The 15,789-nt window shown below is 41.8% G+C and overlaps 1 protein-coding gene across 5 annotated transcripts in view; it reads right to left on the bottom strand.

The window, feature by feature from the left end:
* SETBP1 (SET binding protein 1) overlaps positions 1–15,789 on the bottom strand; it is a 270,384-nt gene that overhangs the window by 61,476 nt on the left and 193,119 nt on the right. The gene's annotated exons all lie outside the window — the stretch shown is intronic.

Below are 15,789 nucleotides of genomic sequence, written 5' to 3'. Positions count from 1 at the left end.
TGCTTGCACCCAAGTCCCAGTTTCAGATAATGCAAAATGAATTCAAGTTCATCTTTCATTCTCATAGACTGCTTTCTTCACTGCTTACACCTCTTTGACTATATCTACACAAGTAAATAAAATAAGCCAGCATCCATTTTCCAACCCTGAATGCAAGTGGATGGCATAGCTTGTATTAGGCCTAAATTTTCTACCTGAAAGAAAGTAGTCTTGACTGTGTCTTGCTGACTGAAAACTGCCCCTGGCTTATGATGCCCACTGGGTCATGCTCAGGTGTTATCTGGAGAGAGCTTAAAATGTGCCAGGGAACAGGCTAATGGCAGCTCAGAAAAATCATCTGTTGTCCCCATTCAATCCACCAGTGCAGATGTTGCTTTTGGGTCTGCAGCTCAATTCATCAATTCAATACCATCAAGACCAGTGGACACTGGAGAGATTTGCACTCATGTTTGTGACAATAAAATTTCCCTCCACCTCTTATCTTAGGAAGCAAAGAATCACCCTCTCAAATTTACTTCCTCCTTCCAGTGACTATAGGAGAAGCTCATATGACTAGTTTCTACTGGTTGCCTAACTTTTGGGTGGCTAAAGTTAGATGAAAATCCCATGCTAAAGGATTAAAGACTTCCTCCATTTTTAAATCTGAATGGTATTAAAACAATCCTCGATTTTGCAGGGAATGAAGGAGTCCTACTTAGAACATATGCAGTTCAGTTCTTTCCTGTGAAGTTGCCATATGGCAGGGGAGTGATGGGAAGAAGAAAAATATTGACAGTGATGATATAACTTATTACAGAGCATACGGACCAAATTTTCCTCTCAGTTACACTAGTGAAAATCTGGAGTGAACAGCCCTGTCTTGGTAGGAAAATCAGATCAGTCAGTGGATATACAAAGCCAATTATGAGAGTGAAACAAAAGCAAACTTGAGAAACATTATGGTATAGTAAAGAAGACATGTGGTAGGATGCCAGAAGACAGGAAGTCATTGGACCCAGCACGCTTACTCTTCCTTTGAAAAAATGATCCGATCTACAGTAACCACAAGTGGTCAGGATCTTGTTTTACGCCTGAACTTGGCAAACTGAATGAAAGCTGCCCAAAAACATCTGTTCTGGGTTCCAAACATTTATATAGCCTTTTGTTAGAGTACCAAAGATGGCATCACATCAATAGGAAGGAAGCATTGCAGAAGAAAGCACTACAAGGACGCTAGAGGGAAAAGTCCAAGACTAACACAAGACCTGCAATGTTTTACATACCAATAACTTTCACTTATTTCTTGCTGAACATTCAGCTGATCACAACTTTAAACTATATTTGACAGACAAAACCAGCAATTGGTTCAAGCAGAGAGCCCATGGTGTGTTCCTAGTTCCATACTATTTAGAAATACATTGTAGTCAACTCAGCAGCAAAAGGTGCAATGATAGCACTGTTTGTCTACTGTGTTACGAAGACACAAGGGCAAACATCTAGCTGAGAAAACTTCTGGAAATATAATGGGAAGCATATTTACTCAATAATAGTTGAGTATGGTTTATTTGAAACTCAGTCTTACAACCAACTAGCAAAATAATTATTTTATATTCAGGATCCTTTTTCAGCCCGTGTAAGATAATCAGAAATGTATAGTTTTTTTGGACCTGTGTGGCAGGGTGATGCCATTCTTGTAAACTAGAAAAAGGTAAACAGCAAGAACTCAGCCAGCCAAATCAAAAACCTGAAAAACCCGAAAAACCCAAATAAAATTATCATCAGTAATTCTGCACACAAAAGAGTTAAACTGCAACTTAATAAATAAACTATGTATATTTTTTTTTCTTGGAGGCCTATAAAGACTGAGGTTTTGCAAACGAGTTCAAAGACAAACTATAGCCAACTCAGTGTCCACAGTTTCTTTGGAAGCAGCATGGAACATTTGGCCAGAAGAAACTGTGCCAACTATCCAGCGCAAAGCCTATACTTTAATTTGCAAAAGCAAAAAGCTGTGATTTATACCTCTGAAAGGAAGAAGTAAAAAAAAAAAAAAAAGGGGGGGGGGGGAGAATCTAACAGTACATTCTGTGTAGGTTTATTATTTTGCCAACAGTTTGTGGGTTGGATGATGAGGTACGTTCCTGAAGATTAGACATCACTATTTTTTTAAAACAAACAAAACAGCAGGAAAAATCAAAATTCCCCTAAAGCAGAGGCAGTCCTTGCGAAAGTTCAGAGCTGCTGTGGCTCCCTCTTGGCTCCTTTTTTTTTTTTTTCTTTTTTTTTGAAAGAAAATTCATCAACCAATAGCATTAATCAGCTTTGGCTCACAGACAACATTTTTGCATCCAGTTGAGGACAATTAGAGGCACAGTGTCAACTCATCATTTATTAGGTTGTGTAAAGCTCTGAAGATACACATTGTTTTTGTGACATCAAAAAATTCTCATGTAAAACGGTGCTGTTACATGTAGATATCTCTTGGTTTCTTCTCCTTTTAAACTCAACAGATTTGCTTGTTCAGAGGAAACTAAGTAATGTTTTGCACAATAAATTCACACTGAAAGCAAGTAATGTACCTCCACTGACAAAATCAGCTGACAAGTGAAAATCAAGTGGGGTAAATGGTGAGCTATTAATCCATTCATTCATACCTGATGGTATCCTTCATAGCATTAGGGAATAGGGTCTTGAGCTACATAAAAGTTAAGTGACAAAATTAAAGATGAAGATTCTGTCCTTTATAGTTATTGTGACAATATTGACATCACAGTATGGTCAAACATAATTTCTTCATGCCTTTTAAACTATCAAAACCCCCTTAATGGGTGTCTTTAGGAGGTGATCCACAAATACGTTCATGATGAGCCTGAAGAAATTATTCAAAATTTGGCCAGATGTTATGGTTAAAAATGGAATATTGTTTCTTGGAGAGGAATCTTTTTCATTGCCATGACTTCTCTTAGCCACCTAAGTCCTATTCTAAATTTGTAAATTAAAAGTCAAAATAAATGTATCAACATTGTGCAATAAAAGAACTCTGACAAAAAAAAAAAAAAAAAAGTGCATGGAAACCCAAGGGATGAAACAATGTCATTCTGCAGCCCAAAAAATAACACTTATTGCTGAAAAAAGACACTCATAGGTTGCACATTGTTAGACGGTTCTTCTGGATTTCTCAGCATTCAGTCTGGAAAATCTATTTCTTTAAACTTGTCTTTGAAGTATCTTATATAGTCCTAGTTAGAACAAGAGAAGTTTGGGAAACAATATACCACATTTAGGGCAATTCCAAGTACGTGTTGTAATGCTAGCCACTGTCTTCCAGTCCCTAAAATCTGCATGGGATTTCAGCACACCACTACACAAACGTCACTCTCCTCCTTAGAAAGTAGCTGCCCACTAATGGATAAATGAATTTTCTTTCTAAACTTCATCTCCTTTGGCAACACCGAGGGCAGAAGGCATTTGTGCTGTGTGAAGGTATCTTCCTGGAGGTCCTACCTAGTATAAATCAGGATTCGTCTTTATTGAAATCTTACCCATGCCCATAGTTTCTCTCTGCTGAGCTTCATATTTTATGAATCATTGCTATTACTCTGGAGCTGGTTTCCATGAGGGCTCTCATCTTTAATGTTTTTGTTCCTAATAAACTGGTCACATGTCAACTTTTGTTTCCTGTGGCAGAATTTATTGAAAGTATTATGAAGACAAAAAAAACCCCATGAGTTTCTGAAGCGTAGATGGTAAGAGTATTTACTATTACACTGGGAGAGAGAAAGATGGAATATAAAAAGTGATTCACAAGAGTAAAAGCCAATCTGTTAATCAGGGTAAGGAGGAAGAGGTGCCTTCCACAGACACGCCATGCCGTTTTCTTATTCTACATGTCTTTTCTACCATGTTCTTTGGGTGGGTAGATGCAGTATGGTTCTTCTGAAATGTGGTAATTGAATAAAACATGGAAGTGTAGTACATCAAGGTGACACATGCTTATAGAAATACATGTGGCTGATCAGTCTTCATGGCAACTGGATTTTTCTTATTTGTGTGAATTTCATAAACTGCATCTTCTCCTTTTCTTGTCTTTTTTTTTTTTTTTCTTTCCTATTCAATTTTATATTATCTTCAATGACCTTTTAAACCGAGATTATGCCCCATTGGCTAATTTTCCTATAGGAGTGTGATAGTCATCAAGAGAACAATGTCATTTGGATGAAATAGGACTCCCTAAGGAACCCCTTAAGAGCTGGAAAATCTATAAAATTCTCACTGAAAGGTAACCCAACTTGTGATTTGGTATTTTAAAGTAAACTATTAGGGATGCTTTATAGATTTGGAGCATTTCACATTATGGGAAAGAGATCACTGCTTTCTTAGTCTATCCATATATACTTGTGAGGCAGCAATAATTCTTCCAGTGAATTTCGTTCCCATTGAAATGTCGTTACTTGTTTTAAAGAAGGCAAGAATTACAAAATGGTACTATGCTGACAAGATCTAAAGACAAAGTTGCTTGGCAATTGTGTTAAAATTAACATTGCTACCAGCTTGATGTAAATAGAAGGGAAAACTTATCCTAAAAATTACTTATATTGCCTCTGGGCAATAGTCACCCAGGTGGAGAAATGGCACCTGCTCTTCTTTAAGTCATTTATCAGTTCTGGGGAAAAAAAATCTCTGGAGAGCACATCCCTATCTGTAGAGAACAGGTCAGTACTGCTCTACTTCTGTCTTTGGTATCTCTGCATAACTCTGCGGTTCATGCTGCAATAAGAATTACTGACATTCATGAACAATGATGCATTTAAGTCTGTTGCAATTAGCTGTTTCTCGCTCTGACACTGACCTTCTGGCATTAGACCTTCCTGCACCTTGCTTTATCCACCCGTGAAATGAGGGCAAAGAAACTGACCTCTCTTGTAAAACCAGTCTGTGATTTACTTCTGAAAAGCACCACGTATGAATTAGGTAGAATATTTAATACCTAATAGCATATATAAAAAGAGCACAAACTCCACTGGCTTGTCAAGTCTCACCAAAAGATGCACTCCTGTGGCATTCACTTATGTCTGAACTTGACTCAAAGCAGCCATTTTACATGAGATTCCATTGACCACTGGACAGTTTATATGAGTAAAATTTTACTTGGCCTTCAAGGCATCTCTTATCTCCTGAATTAGGAATTATCCCTGCTGGCAAATGTAAATCCTGTCTTTGATGAGGGCATAAGACATAAAGATGATAATAACAGAAGGGATGATACTTTCTGGTTTCAGTAAAGGGTTGGAAAAATTATTATTCTTCTGTGACAGGGGACAATACAAAAGGATCATTCATTCAGTCCAATTTAGTGGACTGAACACTATCAATACAGTGCATGAGGGCCAAGCAGCAACGCCAGGAACCCTGTGCACACGAGCAGCAGAAGAGCAGCAGAAGCTGCCAGTACCACGTTATGAACATGAAAAGAGCTGTCCCTGATGCAGGGGACCTGCTGATAGGACTATACCAGCCATCTGCATGGCCATCCATCCACCTCCTCCTGAGGCCATCTCTTCGTGGTGCCTAACTGAATGGCAGCATCCCTTTGGTGTGGCAGATGCTCCCCCTTTCTCCTGTTTTTAGGCTGTAGCATTTACCTGTGTTTCACATAGCAGTGGAGGTGATGTGCTTAGTGAGTGAGTTTATAGTGCTCTTCATTAAGAATTTACATATAGAGAAAATTAAACCTGACTAGGAACCTAATGAGCTATTTTGTAGTTTGATGAAACAGTGTGAACCTACCACCGGACTTAGTTTAAGGAGTTTTGTGTGCTAATCTGACGCTAAGCAAGAGAAGGGCTTTGGGGATACCAACTTCTCTTGGGTGTCTTGCCCACCATTGAAATTCAATGGCTATAATTAACATCAATCTTACTAAAGAAATGGAAGACCAAAATCTACCTGAGGGACTACAGTGCTCAGGATCAGAACCTATACTAGCCAACACTGTCACTGGGGAGTAAATAGGTCTTGCGCAAATCCTAGTAGGACTCTTACATCTCCGGCTACCTTCTGGCATGTGCTACTTAAACACTGAGCACTGGGTGACTGAGGACTCCAGTATAGATGGGGTAATACTGAGAAACAGGAAGAAAACAAGAGAGGGAACTGCCAGCTCTTTGGCTAGCATTATTGGACTGAGAAGTAATGTCTCTTCCCTGGAACATTTTAACGGTGTAAATATATAAATAGTATTCACATTTTAAGTAGGCTCCTTCATGATTCATGATGAATCAGAGGATGCTCTGTGCTCAGGTATGGTACGAAAGTGAAGTAGAAAGTGCCATCAAGTCATAATAATATACTTCATTTATAGACCTCATTTCATTTCCAACATTTCAAAGCCTTGCCAGTATTAATTAATTAAAATCTTGCAGCAGCTCTTTGAGTTGGGCAAGGACTATGATATCATTATAGCAGTCAGTGAATGTGGAGACCCTGTAGGCTAGATTGAGACTGCCTGCTTTTAAGCACTCAATCTATTTGTTGCAACATCTGAAAAAAATAGGTGCTTGGCTCCAGCAAAATGATTCAGATCACTTAAGGCAGGTGTCTATGCAAACTATACAAGCAACGCAGAGACAGATGCCTCTGAAGTAGCACCCAAGTGATGTTCACACATTTCTCCATCAATTGAATGGTGAGCTGTGGGTCCTTCATGGGATGATTTAGTGTGTTTGCACGCAGACACTCAGGCGTAGGCACTAGGAAATATTATTCTCAGAAGTGTGGCTGGGTAAGGGCTTAATTCAAGACTCAACAATGTGCAATCCTGCTTATGTGGGAATCAAAATGCAAATTCCTCTCTGAAGGGCAAGCACCTGTGTTGTGGGATAAGTGGGAGGAGGAAGAACAAGATATTAATGGTTTAATCAGTTATCCAGAAAATAGAAAACTAGAGATTTAGGCTGTGCAGCCCAAGGGGGTCTGACCCCAGCATTTCAACTTGCTCAGACTATACAGGGCTACAGGTAAGGCTAGAGTGGAGGCATTGCTTTCTTCTGCTGAAGGTCGACCGTTCAACAATCAGAAGCGTAAGGTGCATAAGGTAGAGAATTTCATCCCAGTGGAAGGGGAGGCCCTTTGCTTGTAAATACTCTTTTTTAGATCTCTGTCAGATAAATGGCATGAAAAAAATAGATTTAGGCCAAGAAACAGGCATTCTCTCATGCCTCAGGCTTACCTGGCACTTAGGAATGTCTGGATGTTTCCATACCACCAGACTGTCTTGCCCCTCTCCTGTATCCTGGTATTCAGGTCCTCCAGACTCTGAACTTGTTAGCTGGCCATTAGGGAGACATTTGTTCCATCCAAGAGGAAAGCTGGGCATGGCCAAGATGACAGTGCGCTCCAGGCTCTGCTCCAGGCACAGTGTGGACATGCACCACACAACTTTGGCTCTTTACCTGCTGCAATATTGCAATGCTAACCTAAAGTCCCCAAACCCCAGCATTCCTTCTGCCACTTCCCAGGGCACACAGGAAGCAGATGGCTGCAGAAAAACCCCTATTTTGGCATCTGTATTAGGGATAAAAAGCCCAGAAATAACTGTAATTGTACCGCAGGGCTACAGGGCCCAGTAGAGATCAGAGTCAACTGTTGTGCAGCATGAATCGGCCTGCCCACTCCAGACACTGTCATCTCTCTAGCCAGTCTGTAACAAGCACTTCAGAGGCATAGACTTTTTCTGGTTTGGCTCCCCAAAAAATATCCTCAGATTTCCCAAATTTCTTTTGTGGAGGTGATCCATGATAGCTGAGTGTCACCTAAAATTGGTGGGTTGGCCAGACCAAGACTTAATGAAGTGGGCACTTTTCAACACCTCGGGAGACATTAGCAGCTCCTCACCCACTTGTGAGTCATGATGGACTGCCAGGAGCTGTCGATCACTGAACACATGCGGAAACATATGCTTATGTGCTTAAGTTACTCATAAGTCCAAAACACACTGCCCAGATTTATATACACACTCTGTTTCTCTGGGATGTAGGTTCTTCAGATTAAATGGACTGAGTCATTCCTGGGACTTAGACACATCCAGTTCATTCCCACGGGGACTTAAGTTGACTCATGGTCTAAATCACATTCACTGACTTCTTCTAACTAAGCAGCATCTCAGAAACAGAGGCGAGAAAGACTCAGGAGCCCTGAACCTGGGCTTGAGCCTCACTTATTATCATTTTTACCTGCTAGTGGTTTCTTTGATCTCAGCAAGACTCTCTCCCGATTAGCAGGAGAGAAGGAGAATGTGGGTTAATGCATCCTGCTCTACCCACTCTTTAACATAAGAGTGGCTCCTATTAGCGTTTTAGCAGTTTGTCCTTTTATGCAAGAACTTGCACAGCTGACTTGGCTAAACTTTTAATGGGTACGCTTCTAGTGTGGGAGGAAATGTTAAACACTGCTTATTGTTACTTAGAATTACACACCCAAATGCCATAGCTCCATCCAGAGTTCCCAGGCATCTAGCTGCTTTACTATCAAACACAGCACACTATATCACAAGTAAGATCTTCCTTACCGCCTAAAGTAATGCCATGATGCACTGTAGGAGCCAAAGAATGCTGGGTTTGCAAAATGCATGCATTGCTTCAGATTGCAATGAATTCATTCAGGAGGAGATCAGGCAACAACCATTAATTTCAGTGCAATAGATTTCTCTGCTCTTCTTATTTACTGAGATGATGTCTCACCAGATCAAATCAATGAAATTATGACAGATCACCCAGCATACTGACAACAGCCAATATCTGCCTATTCAGTCTATTCTACTGGAAGTAGAAAAGTTAAAGTTTTCCAATGTACTTGGCTGAGTCAGAAGCTCTTTTGGGCAGTCATGCACAGGTGCACGTATTGACTTCCCTGGTAGCAGTAAATTTGGCCGCACTGTGCCAAAGAAGATGTGCTATTGTCCTTGGGTGCACTTCTGGAGGCCACGTGTGGGGCGTACACAACTCCACCTTCAGCTGAGGTGGGAAACTTTCTTCAAAGTGGTTTTGAGGTTTTGTTAAGAAGCAAAACAGGAAATCTGCATGAATCTGGAGTTTAACATTTTTTTTAACTTGTTGCTCTCCCAGAGTTAGTTATGTTTTTGTTTTGTTTTGTTTTTTAAATATAAAATAAATAAATATCACAATGACAAACATTCTGCAACTGACCAAGTCCCAATTCTGGGATAAGCCCAAGGTTTTACTGGTGCAGACTAGACTTCAGGCAGCAAAGAGAACATGGAGCAGTCCAGGGATTTTTTCTTTTCTTTTTTAAGCAAACCAACCAACTCAAAGGCTGTGTCAACTTACTTAAGTGCTCTTTATGCCAACTAATCATAGCTGGCACAGAAAACAATGCTGACTATGGCTCCCTTCCCTGCCTACACTGGAGGCAAGGAAGGCCAAAGACACAGAGCTGAAATAGCAGCTCTGTGCCATCTGGAGAGACTATGTATCCTCAGCCTAGCTGCTTGGGAGCAAAGGAAGGACTATTGAGTTACTCCTAAAAATTAGTGAAAAGGACAACAAACATGTTAGTAGGGTGAGGAGAATCAACACAAGCCTCCCTGACCCAATGCGCAGTCCCCTACACAGTACTGCTACCATTGCTGAGGACATCTCATGCCCTTGTCTCTCTTGTCACCAATCTTCCCTCTGGTAACTGTGAAAAGCATAGAGATGGTTTCATAACCTTAGTAATGTGGGCCCTCCCCAGCCCTCAGAAAGCTATGGTGAAACCATAAAGTTGTCTGTGGGAGAGTGCCAAGCAGCCCAAGAACAGGAAGGCCATCACTGCTGGCCTTGATGTGGGACCTAATGGCAAAATACTCCATCACCAGAACTGCAAACTACTGAGCTTTTTCGTACATTGATGATTCACATTCCATGACACTGCTGAGCAAATTCTACCTAGATGTTTCTACAGCTCTGTTTCTAGTGCAATTCAACGTTGGGTTTGGGTCAGATTCTGTGATGAGATATGCTGTCGTCATTCACAAACAACCACACCAAGACAAGTGAGCTACTGATAGGTATAATATAAATTGGCTGAGCTATATCTTGCAATTGGGATCAACCAGACAAGTTATTCACAGTTTGCTTCTGGTTTATTTACGCTGCCTGTGTGTTTAAGCTGCTGGTGCATAAGGCACCAGCAACGCTTCTGCTGCTGCTCCAGCATCACTCTGACGTCAGTGCTTTTATTTGATTTTCAGTCACTGTTCTTGCAGATTAAATTTCAACCAGTGACCCATGGCTTGATAGCTCATTAGCAAATCCCTCTGAGCCATCTAGTCCTGCCCTTGCTTGACAGTTAACTCTGCATTGCACGTAGTCCCAAAGACTCCTGAAATCAGCACGGCCCCCTGTGAAAGCTTGGTCAGACTCAGTGCTGCTGCAAAAGCCTTTGGGGATCCATGCCCAGCTGCATGTTTTTAAAGACAAATCACTAACGATTCCTGTTATGAGTCCTTGGGTCTTTTCAAGTCTTTAAGGTTGTGTAAAAACTCTCCATGGACAGTCAAAGCTTTCCTTTCCCACCCCTCCCAACATCCCTTGATCTATAGGGGAATTATTCTGATTTCCTTCTCAGTGAAACCTTAAAACAGGGAGTTCTCACTCCTTTTGTTGTTCAGCATCATTATTGCAATCAGGCAGACTAAGACAGCCAGTATAATGCTCTTTCAGCTTGCTTTTGCCGCAATACATGAATATAAAACTCTCAGTAGGCAGCAGGAATGGAGAAGATGCCTCAGATCACGCTCTGGAGGTCACAGACCCTAGCTCTCACTTTTGCAGTTTGGTTGGATGGGACACAGGTTGCCCTGAGTGCATTATGATCCCACTCACCTCAAGCTTGAGCTCAGCTTGTCCTATGCTCAGCTTTGAGTCAGATTGATCAGCAGGTTAATAGGGAAGATATAGCCATTACTTTGTTTTACTTCCTCCATGCGTCTGAGAATATCTCTCACCTTGTACCTAGATTATCAGTGCCTTCAAGCAAGAAATCATATTGTGTACAGTCGAAAGCTATAGAACACACTTTTCCGCCTAACTCTTCTTAAACTGCCACTTAACAAAGCATCCAGACTGCACACTGTCAAATCTCAACTCACCATCTTCCTCCAAGCTAAGAAAAACTCTACAAAAGCCAAACCAAGGTTGTTTTTGGCACCTGGTAGGTAGAGCACAGCCACAAGGACTTCAGCATATCCCCATTGAAGCCATGGATGGGAGCCCCACACGCTCTTTTTGCCTTCACAGAAACTTCACTCCAGAAGTCAACCTCACTAGTTTCAATGGGGAGACACTTGATTTACGTTGGGCCGAGACGAGAATCCGGCCGTGATCCTTTATTGCCTTTTAAAGCCAAGAACCCAGCAGAAGCCAATTGTGTCTGATGTGAAGCTGCTGCACACCCAACGTGGAATCTGCAGAACTCCATAAACCAGCAGTGGTCTAAATAAAAACTTCAAACAAGACATTCTGGCATTGGCCAGAAAGAGTGAAGATAAATAGCTGGGAGCCGCCAAGTTGCGGAGGAAGAACTGCTTGACTGTTGGACGGAGAGCAAAGTATGAGGCAGAAATCAGGCAGGGTGCTGGAAGTCTTGTAACACTCCCAAAAAGCAAAGGGGTCACAGCATTTAATTTAATTAATTCATCACTGGTCCAGAAGACTTTGTACTGAGCCTCAGACAGTACAATAAACATACAATCATTAAGAGAGGAAATAAAAGATTGGTTGGGTGGTAAATACTCCAGCTCCCTCTGCCACTCCAGCTTCCCTCTTGCTTCTTGTATCCTTGGTCAGTGCAAACATTGGAAGCAACACAGTAAGCAAACGGTAGCATTAAAAAAACAACAACAAAACTCACTGTATTTCAAATGCCTTAGTCAAAATACTTTCAAGGAAAGCTTTGACTTTCTTTCCCCATCATTTTTGTTTTCCCTCAACAGCCCATTCCTCTAGGAAATGCTGTGGGCAGAATGGAGCAACAATCATGCTAGCTTGGCGTCCTCTCCCCAGGACTGGCAAAAGACTTAGTGGAAAACAACAAGAAGGATGTTTATCCTAAGGGGGCCGGATAGTGCTTTTGGAGGTCATTTCAGTAGTTTTGGTTGTACTCCTAAGCATCCAGGGGCCCAAACCGCTGTTTTGATGAATGTAATTGTATTTACAAATAATGGTATTTTGTAAAGCTCCGATGCTAAATTTTATGGGCCAGATGGTACAAACACTCACCCTGTAACTGTACAGTGCCTGTCCCTCACCACAGGACGCAGAGGGAGGGCACAACCCCCCCACTGACACTGGGGCTGGAAAACTTTTGCAGCTGCTTGAAGCTATGTAGGAGACTGGAGTGTCCAAGGAAACCACAGCAGAGGCAGAGCTGGCGAAAGGGAGGGTGACTAATACTCCATACATCCTCAGCGAGTGAAATTCATGTCTGGCTCTTCTCCCATCCACTTCAAGCACTGCCACTGCTCCCACACTGCACTCGCTGGGCATCGCTGTGTATCAGACCTCACTGTGGCTCCATACAGCCGGAAATTGTTTTTATCCCCTTTTCCCAGACACACACTGAGGTTTACTGCAATTGAGACACTTTTCTGCAGTCAGATGAGAAAACTATGATCATAGAATCATAGAATCACAGAATGGTTTAGGTTGGAAGGGACCTTAAAGATCACCTAGTTCCACCCCTCTGCCCTGGGCAGGGACACCTCCCACCAGACCAGGTTGCTCAAAGTCCTGTCCAACCTGGCCTTGAACACCTCCAGGGATGGGGCATTGCCAACTTCCCGGGGCAACATGTTCCAGTGCCTCACCATCCTCACAGTGAAAAAATTCTTCCTGGTACCTAATATAAAACTCCCCTCTAGTTTAAAAATGTTAGCCCTCATCCTATCACTACATGGCCTTCTATAAAATCCCTCTCCAGCTTTCTTGTAGGCCCCTTCAGATACTGGAAGGCAGCGTAAGGTCTCCCCGGAACCTTCTCTTCTCCAAGTTGAATAGCCCCAACTCTCTGTCCCCATAGGAAAGATGCTCCAGCCCTCTGAGCATCTTTGTGGCCTCCTCTGGACTAGCTCCAATAGGTCCATGTCCTTCTTGTGCTAAGGACTCAGAAGATGGACACATGATATGGAAGATGGGCCTCCAAACCCTGGACCACACATCAGCCTACCTCTGCATTTGCGCACACTCTACCATATGACACCTAGGTACCGTTGAGGCAAATGCCCCTACTGAAGAAAGCAAGATTACTTATGCGTGTGTGTGAATTGGTATCTGATGAACTTTATTCATCAGCTGATTGTCACTTCTGCTCCAGTGTTGCAGCAGGTAAAGGTGCATCCATGATTACACATGCAAGACCTAGCTGATATAGACATTCATATCATGTCTCTAAGCTAGTCAGACAGGAAAACAGCCATCAAATATAGTGCTGGACCACTGTTTCCCCTATTACTGAAATAATGTATTCACTGCAGAATAATGAATCAACTCTGATACTGTAGCTATTACAAAATACGATGTGGAAAGTATTATTATACAAAAATCAGCAAAGTTTGATTAATCAAGGCAGTTGGCTAACCCTATTCATCTGTGTCTTCCATATACATTCAGGAGAACAAATACGCTTACCCACTACTGATATATAGATCCTTTCTTTGCATAAAACTGTGTCTGATTAAGGCTTCACGATAATATTCCAGAACTGCATATGCTGTTTCTTAAAAAAAAACCCAAACAACACCCCCCTCAAACCAAAACAAAACTCATGATGGCTTTGCCAATACTTTACTATGTTTGTTTTTGCTCATAGCAAGTCCTGTTTTAAATCACACTAATGCATTTGACTTCTACAAGAGGAAGAACCAGAGATTTATTCAGTGCTGTGTGGCAACAGACCATTCTAGCAGGAAACTGAGCTGTGGAGGGGAGTTTTGTCAAGGAAGAAATCTCATCTAGATAAATGACACTCCTCAGCAGAGCATGGTTACTTATATGTGTGTTTGTACTGACACCAGATGAATGCTGTTCGTTCATTTGATTGTCACTTCTCCTCCTTTCCTCCAGTATTCCTCCTACTCTCCCTTTGGAAGGTTTAAAAAATCACCCAGTGTAAGGCTTTTTAACAGGAACAAGGGCACTTTTAAGATAAAGACTTTAGAAAATAACTTCAAATAAATACAACATTCAGTCATGCATTTAATAAGCATGGTTCACATATGTACGCATGCACGGCATAGACCCTCTTCTCCTCCTCAAGTCATAGGGCCAAACACTATTCACTGTGTGATGCCCATCCTGCATCTAAAGCTAATACTAATTCTTTCAGAGTTAAAACAGCACTATACAGACTAGCTGAGGAGGAAAGTTCAAATCAGAAGAAATTCAGCTTGTAGTACTGCTGGATGTTGAGGGGGAAAGGCATGGGTGGGGCTTGTATGTAAGTTAGGCATTAATTTGTAAAGCATGTTTGTCATGCTAAGTATCCAGCATTCAGAGTCTGATGATTACTACTTTCCTAATAGATGCATATGATTAACTTTTTATTCCTGTAAATTTACTGCACATGGTGTCTGTGTTATATCTGATGAAACTCACGTTCTTATTAGCTGATCTTTGACCAATAATGCCCAGGCAGAAATACTGTGAGCATAAAGTGAGCATAAGGTAGCATAGAGCTTGATTAGATTCACTACAAAGAAAAGCCCTGCATATAGTGACTTTTAACTTCTGCTTCACCCCTACCTACATCCTGTCCTGTGATGATTGACACTAGGACATAATCAGACAGGTTAGATACACAAATCACCATCATATCTATGCACCTTAAGATGTTAAATGTGCTTTTCCTCATTGCCCACTTAAAGAAACAGGGAAGAGGCAGTCCTTCTTGCTTTTCTCCAAGGCACAAGTTATGGCATTGAGACTGTTCATCAGCAATGCAAGTCTTTTCTTCAGCATCGGTTATGAAAGCAAAGCAGACAGCCACACAACGAGGAGATGGGGAGTTTGCTATGAGGACCTCTTTAAAATGCAGCTCTGCTCTCAGTCCCCCCAAACCAGCTGTGACACCAATTTGTGGCCTCTCCTTGGGTCTCTCACCTGGGGTTTTAGAAACTACTGGAGAGCTGATGAAAGGACCAGCCATCCAGCTGTGCACAATGACTCAGGTCACAGAGTGGCAGAGGGGCTCCAGGAACATTTTGCCAATGCATGAGGTGTACCTCTGGCTGTGGGGAGTGGAAGGAGAGGGTCAACTGAGTCAACGCTTGGTGCGCACAACTTGAAAGTTCAGCTTAGGATGTGCCCAAGGATGTGCCCAAGTGACAGTGTGACTGTGGCAAGGCAGAATCTGAAACACCTTCTGCTGTATCCTTGCCTATAGACCAGGCTAATGTCACTGGACTAGTCTTCTGCATCAGCCAAACAAGAAAGCAGAGTTTAAGTAGTTTTGATTAACCAATGTTTCTAAATGCAAGAAGGTTAGGTGAGCACAAGGAATCTTACCAAAATAGTAATTTTAGAAAAATGCAGCAGGAAGCAACAGGTCAGGGGGAGAGGATGGGAAGGAAGGTGGGAAGAGTTATTAATTAGTATTTATGGAAAGCACTCCAGTTTCTCCATAACAATGGTGAAGAAATAGGCAGTGCACTGGGAGAACAGCCATACAAATTAACACTGTACGTTTAACCCCACGAGGTCCCAAGAGATGTAAAATGAGCCAAAGATCACAAGGTTCCCATTAATGAATGGCCAG

The sequence above is a fragment of the Rissa tridactyla genome, chromosome Z, assembly GCF_028500815.1.
Source record: "Rissa tridactyla isolate bRisTri1 chromosome Z, bRisTri1.patW.cur.20221130, whole genome shotgun sequence".
Lineage (NCBI taxonomy): Eukaryota > Metazoa > Chordata > Aves > Charadriiformes > Laridae > Rissa > Rissa tridactyla.
Note: the sequence above shows the minus strand (reverse complement) of the source record. Positions and strands in the feature narration are given on the sequence as shown.